Raw genomic sequence first — 7,458 nt, 5'->3', positions numbered from 1 at the left:
TAGTTATGAAGTAGCCACCAAAATTATTTTTTTGTTTGGGGTCACCGCACATGAGGAAGTGTATTGCAGGGTCATGGCATTAAAAAGGTTGAGAACCACTGGCCTAGAGGTATGTTACTCTCAAGATTCCAGGAAGGGAGGTATATAAATTCTGTTTCTTATTGCAAGAAGAAGTTCCTCAGATAACCTTTAAAACTAAATGACCCATTGTTCTTTCAAACCCAAAACTTCTACATTCTTCTCCCTCCCCCCCCAAAGGAAAGATGACCTTTCCTCCTAGAATAACAATTTTAATTTTGTAGCTTTTTGGTACCTTTACTACACAATAAGGATTGTTTCATTGTAGCTATGTCAGAGATGAATAAATTATCAGAGCTAGGAAGGTAAAGGAAGAAATGAGGTCATGTGAGGTTTTGGCAACATCCATATCTTTTGTAAGTTATAAGTCCAGTAATGATGAAATGAAATAGTGACTGTGTTTAATTTTCAATGAGTTTAGGGTGCAGATGCAAGGTGTAGTGGAAATTCTAAGCACCATAAGTCATCACTTGCTCTGAGGAGGTCATGGGCGGTGGGGGCTCACAGTCTGGTCAGAGTTTTTGTTTTCAATGAGAAAAAGTTTAGAGAATGAAATGTGGACTGTAAAAGAAAAAGAGGAAAGAGTGTAAGTGATCTTAATAAGCAGTTAGGAATGAGTGATTTACGATTTATGCAAAGAAGCAGCGATGTGGACATGTGCACTGTGGTTCATCACAGTGGGAATAAGTTTTCTCAGTTGTGAGGTCCTCCTCACCTCTCTCCTGAGTGTTCTCAGCCTGGGACATGGTGCTGCAGGGATTGCAAGATGAATACTTTGTGTTTATTGTTATTGTGCAAGTTTTAGCTTTCCTGTGGGTAATTGAAGAGAGGAATGTTTTTCAAGATCTAGGATCAGCAGCATGACCTGTTGTTTGTGTTTTATGTTACTCTTCATCCAGTGTAATGTAGAGGAGTAGGGTTTGTTCATCTTCTGGTTACTGTTGAGCTTTAAGGGCAGAATCATGTGTGTCCTAGGTGAACATCTTGTGCATTGTAGGTGTTCCTGAGCAGCAGTTTCTTGTATGCAATGCTTAGAAGTAACTCCTAGTTGAAGCCCCACTGTCTTAAAAGTATTAGGTGCCACCCTGTTGGCTGAAAATGCCCTTGGGGTATATTCACCTTTGGTCCTGAAATACTTCTGGAGAAGCTTTGAATAATCGTACTTTGGAGATAGAATTTCCATCATCATTCCTTTGAAATTATTTTCTAAGGATGGCATTGAGTTATTTAGGGTTTCTTTTATGTTCATTTGAAAACATTTATTTAGTGATATAGTGATTACCTTTCTTTACAGGGGGTCTATGTGGAGGGTCACCAGAGTTATAAAGAAAGTTCACTTAATTTTAGTGTATTGAAATGTGTAGAGAGTTTGCCTATGGTCCCATAAGGTTAGTTTATAAAAAGTTGCAAGCATTCTTGTAAAGTATGGAAGAGTTGATTATTTAGGATATAGTGGAGCAGTTATGTACATGGAATTTTATGGGGCATTTAGGTTTTTAATTTCTTTAGTTTTACCTCATTACAGAATTTTTGGCTGCTTGTATCAGTTTTGAATACAGTGCTCTATTGCCAATCCATAGAGGTGTGTAGAATCTGCTTTTATAGCTATGAATATTTCTGTTTTGCTCTTTATCTGGGCTGGTGGTGTATGATTTGACTTTGTTATAAATTGCATGTGAAGGGAGACATTCCTGGTGCACTGAATTTATTTGAGTGAATTAGTGTTTTTTGTTTGTAGGACCATTTTTTTGCTGTAGAATGTACTGTATGTCATGTAAAATTTTTTTGGTTGTTGTTTTCACTTATTTTAATGTCTTGCTCCTTTATGTCATAGGCAGCTCTGAGGTTTTTTATTAGTAGAGGGTAGATATTAACATTAAGAAGGAAGCAATTTAAGTGGATGGCAGGATGTAGGGGTGCCATTTCTTTTCTTTTCTTTTCTTTTTGTTACAGAGGCAGAGATAGACAGGGACAGACAGACAGGAACAGAGAGAGATGAGAAGCATCAATCATCAGTTTCTCGTTGTGCATTGCAAATTCTTAGTTGTTCATTGATTGCTTTCTCACATGTGCCTTGACCATGGGCCTTCAGCAGACCGAGTAACCCCCTGCTGGAGCCAGCGACCATGGGTCCAAGCTGGTGAGCTCTTTGCTCAAGCCAGATGAGCCCACGCTCAAGCTGGCGACCTTGGGGTCTCAAACCTGGGTCCTTTCATATCCCAGTCCGACACTCTATCCACTGCACCACCACCTGGTCAGTCTTTTTTTTTGACAGAGATAGAGAGAGGGACAGCCAGACTGGAAGGGAGAGAGACAAGAAGCATCAATTGTTGGTTGTGGCACCTCAGTTTTTTCTCACTGACTGCTTTCTCATGTGCCTTGACCAGGGGGCCACAACAGACTGAGTGACCCCTTGCTCAAGCCAGCGACCTTGGGCTCAATTTTGTGAGCCTTGCTCAATCCAGATGAGCCCACACTCAAGCTGGTGACCTTGGCATTTCAATCCTGGGTCCTACACGTCCAAGTCCGATACTCCATCTACTGCACCACTGCCTGGTCAGGCTTATACAGTTGTTCTGATACCAGTTATTATATATATTATAATTTTTCTTTCATGTAAAGAGAACCTTTTGTCATATATAATGTTTGTTTGAATTTGCATCCATTAATGTGACCCAACAATTTAGGCTATTAATTTTTATTGATTAGGAGTTAGCGCAGCAGTTTATTTTGGTAGCTATATACTAAAAGGAATTATTCAATGCAATCAGGGTTTCTTCCATTCATTACTTTTTGTATAATTTCCCTATATTTTATAGTTTAATAGGTGAAGTGAAACTAAGGCAACAGTACTATTAAAAGTCTTGTTGTTGTTTATATGTGTGATAGAATGAGTTTATAGACATGTTTGCGAACTGATTTTATGTAAAATTGTTTTTAATTTGGTTATGAAAAAAAGTAGAATGAAAGTCATTAGTATTGGAAATGAAGGGGTAGAAGGTATTCTAGGAACAGGAAGTATTTTGCAATAAATTGCCATTTAGGTCAATTGGCAATTGTGCAAAAAATGAAAAAGGAACTAGTATATGGTGGAGGTAGGAAAGGAAAAGACTAGAGTGATCGATGATCAGTTACATTATTGAAGCCGTATTACTGCACATGTCATGAGTTATGAGCTATCAAGGATACTTCGAAACGTCCTGTGGTTCACAGGGGATTCAGTGTCCTAATGTGTTCCACAGTCCTTGTCCTGAGAATGTAAGCCATTGGGTTCTCAGTGACCTGTGTGATCTATGTGGTGCTTATTCCTTGGTCCCATGGTCTGGAAGTGCACTCAAAGGCCAGGATAGGTCTACCTCATCAGGATGTGAGCCAGAGACACTTCTTGGTGCTGCAGATAATCCCATGTTGCTGAGATAGTTGTGTGTTCTACAGTATCTGCCCTGGAGGAAAAGGTGAGGCAGTGTGTGTTTGAGCAATGGCACAGCAGAAGAATGGTGTATTAGAGAAATTTTTTTTGTAAATTTTAAAATATATCATGTGTAGTTTGAGTGAGGGTGAGAATAAGGATAAGGGTTCCAGAATGTAGGGTTTTTATGCTTTGGTTTATTTTGTAGGGGAAATGAAGTTCTTTGAGAGTAGTAGTAAACTTTGATTTGTGGTATATTAAAAGTTTTACCAAGAAGGAAGTCTATTGCTAGAGAGAAATTTGTTCATGATTTCAGCAAAGGAAAATAATACAAGTTTAGAGAGTGAATGCTAAAATGTAAAAGAGTAGGAATATGTACTCTATGTGACCTGAAGAAAAAGTTATTAAAGACCGGATGATGGTTCGTGAAAAGAAGCAGTGATCTTGAGAGAGCCAGTCTGGCTTATGAACGTGAGATTTAGTATCTGAAGTTGTAAGATGTTACATGAGTCTGTAATGTTGTGGGGTGTGTTCTCAGACAGGAGCACTCCTCCCGAATTGTTGAGACGGTGGTCTTGTCTGTGTTGTTGTTCTGTCTGTGTGAGCTCCCATGTGGCTAGTTGAAGAGAGGCAACATTTGTGATCCAGGATGCAAAATTACCAGCTGCTTGTACTGTACTTCCTGTTTCATGGAAAGTAGGGTTTGTCCTGGTGAAGTAGTGACCGTTTGGGCCAGATCATTCTTTGTCCCGGGTGAACACCGTCTGCATCGACGGGGCTCAGGAGCACCTGTTCTTTGTCTCCACTGCTCAATCAGCCCCACCATGTTCACAATGTGAAACACCACCGTCTTGGCCGAATATGCCCTGGTGGCACAGTCACCTTTGGAGCAGAAACTAGTGAGGCATAAGTTTGGAACCTTTCTGGATCCTGAAAGGATTTTAAAGCAGCATTTTTTTTTTAAGTATTTTTCTGAAGCTGGAAACGGGGAGAGACAGACAGACCCCCGCATGCGCCCAACTGGGATCCACCCAGCATGCCCACCAGGGGCGACGCTCTGCCCCTCCGGGGCGCCACTCTGCCATGACCAGAGCCACTCTAGTGCCTGGGGCAGAGGCCAAGGAGCCATCCCCAGCGCCCGGGCCATCTCCACTCCAATGGAGCCCCGGCTGCGGGAGGGGAAGAGAGAGACAGAGAGAAGGAGGGGGGGTGGAGAAGCAAATGAGTGCTTCTCCTATGTGCCCTGGCCGAGAATCGAACCTGGGTCCCCCGCACGCCAGGCCAACGCTCCACCACTGAGCCAACCGGCCAGGGCCTAAAGCAGCATTTTTAGAATATTTCCATTGTAATTGTTTTGTAATTGTACTTGTTACCACAGGTGTGGAGTGGAAGACGGTCTCCTTTAAAATCGCCATCCGGGCCTTTAGGTCTCTTTGTAGTAGACCAAAAATCTTCCAGTTAAGACACTATTTCCAATCACCCTGGCTGGTTGGCTCAGTAGTAGAGCATCGGCCTCTTGTGCAGAAGTCCTGGGTTCAATTCCCAGCCAGGGCACACAGGAGAAGCGCCCATCTGCTTCTCCACCCCCCCTTCTTCTCTGTCTCTCTCTTCCCCTCCTGCAGCCAAGGCTCCATTGGAGCAAAAGATGGCCCCGGTCGCTGGGTATGGCTCCTTGGCCTCTGCCCCAGGCGCTAGAGTGGCTCTAGTCGCGACAAGCGATGCCCCGGAGGGGCAGAACATCGCCCCCTGGTGGGCAGAGCATCGCCCCCTGGTGGGCAGAGCATCGCCCCCTGCTGGGCATGCCGGGTGGATCCTGGTCGGGCGCATGCAAGAGTCTGTCTGATAAAATCGCCGTCCGCGCGATGCCCTGCACCCTCGTGTGGACACCTCTGCAAATGACACCTTAGCGCAGGTGCACAGATCATGTTCAGTAGAGTGGATCCTCTATGAACGTGGTGTTTAGTCTTCCATTCAGGTAGTGTTTTCTCTCATGACCGAGTATTTTGAAGGGTATATGTGTGTGTGTTTCGTTTCTGAAGAAATGACTGTGTGTCTATGAATGAGAGAGGTGTTTGTTATCCATCTAGTTCAGTGATAAATTTTTGTAATTTTTGTTGTAGTTCTGCTTTAGGTCATTGGGAGTTTCTGTTACAGATTTCCTGTGAAATACATGAAAAGCAGGAACTCCCAGGTCCATGTAAGCAAACAGTAGGAAGCGCTAGTCTTTGTAGTCCTGGATTTTGCCTTCAGATGTACTAAGTGTTGTATAATGTCCATTTGTATGATGTTTGCATGATTCATGTGGGTTCCAAAGTAGGTTTACAGTGGTGAGTAGGAGAAGGAATAAATTGTCATATTCTTATTTAGCAATTAGTGTAGTATTTTTCATAGAATAACTGTCAGTCTTTATTGGGCTCACCCCATAGGACTTTCCCCACCGTTTTCCTTGGAAGCTGTGTGTCTTTTTTCAGGTTTTGCATTTCAGAATGTCTCCCATGGGGTGGCTTGTGTCTTTATTTTGTAAAGAAGGCATTTTTTTAATTATATTTTTTAGTTTTATGAAGTGTCAACATATGTATGTGGCTATGATAAATATGCAGGTATGTATGCAGTTCCTGGATGTTTTCATGTGAATGAGCCATGAAAAAGTATAGTTGAGTGCAAGCAGTAGGGTTTGTAGTCTGGGTTGTATGGATGTTTTGGGGTGGATCATTTTTTGTCCTGGGTGACTGGCTGTGCATTGTGGGTGCTTTCCTGCATCTGTTCTTTCTATCTGCTGAATGCAAATAAAAAACAGTTTCCAGAGTGTTGTTAATACAAAATGACACCGTTTTAGTCAAATGTGCCCTGGAGGCATATTCACCTATGTTACAGAAGCCTGAAGCAGAAGCCTGACATTCAATATTTCAGAATACTAGCATGATAGGAACACAGTTTTTGTTGTTGTTGTTGTAGTTATTTCTCTGCTGAAAGTGTTTTCTAACTGTACCAGTGATTTATGTCGGGGTTATCATTTGTGGCTTTTAGATGTTTCTTTGAAAAGATGTACATGGGATGATGCTGTGTTTACCATCCCTTAAAGGTTTCTAGATAAATGGTGAGGAGAGTCATAGAGATTTTATGCAGTCTTAGTGAATTGAAATGTATAGGAAGTTATTTTACCATTCAATAGGGTCAGTTTTCAAAAACTTCCAAGCCTTCTTGGAGAGTATCTTTGATTTTCATATATTGGGTATGGAGGAGTAGTTATGTATGTTGAAGTTATTTGCCATGTAACAATTTTTTTTAGTATTCTTAATGAATTTTTTTTGGGGGGATATATTATAATACCCTGAGAAAGGTGGAGATTGTTGAAGATTATTTTTGTCACAGGTGAATTATTCATTCATTCTTTTTTTTCTTTTTTTTTTTTACAGAAACAGAGTCAGAGAGAGGTATAGATAGGGACAGACAGACAGAATGGAGAGAGATGAGAAGCATCAATCATTAGGTTTTCATTGTGACACCTTAGTTGTTCATTGATTACTTTCTCATATGTGCCTTGACCATGTGCCTTCAGCAGAACGAGTAACCCCTTGCTCGAACCAGCGACCTTGGGTCCAAGCTGGTAATCTTTGCTCAAACCAGATGGGCCCGTGCTAAAGCTTGGGGTCTTGAACCTGGGTTGTCTGCATCCTACTCCGACACTCTATTCACTGTGCCACTGCCTGGTCAGGCTATTCATTTATTCATTAGTTTGTTCATTTGTTCATTTATTTATTTTATATTTTAGAGAAAGGAGAGAGAGGGTGGTAGGAATGGGAAGCATGAACCTGTTGCTTCTCATTTCTTCATTGATACAGCAAGCCCAGGGTTTGGAACCAGTGACCTCAGTATTCCAGGTTGACACTTTATCCACTGTGCTAACAGTCAGGCTCACACATGTATTTGAAAAGATGGATCATGTGCAGCTTTATGGAATATGTATTGAC

At 41.7% G+C, this 7,458-nt stretch overlaps 1 non-coding gene across 1 annotated transcript; it reads left to right on the top strand.

The window, feature by feature from the left end:
• Nucleotides 1–4,965: 4,965 nt before the first annotated feature.
• On the top strand, nt 4,966–5,041 carry TRNAK-CUU (transfer RNA lysine (anticodon CUU)). The gene has a single exon. It is a non-coding gene; the product is annotated as a tRNA-Lys (tRNA).
• The last annotated feature ends 2,417 nt before the right edge of the window (nt 5,042–7,458 follow it).

The sequence above is a fragment of the Saccopteryx bilineata genome, unplaced genomic scaffold (genome assembly GCF_036850765.1).
Source record: "Saccopteryx bilineata isolate mSacBil1 unplaced genomic scaffold, mSacBil1_pri_phased_curated manual_scaffold_14, whole genome shotgun sequence".
Taxonomy (NCBI): Eukaryota; Metazoa; Chordata; class Mammalia; order Chiroptera; family Emballonuridae; genus Saccopteryx; species Saccopteryx bilineata.
Note: the sequence above shows the minus strand (reverse complement) of the source record. Positions and strands in the feature narration are given on the sequence as shown.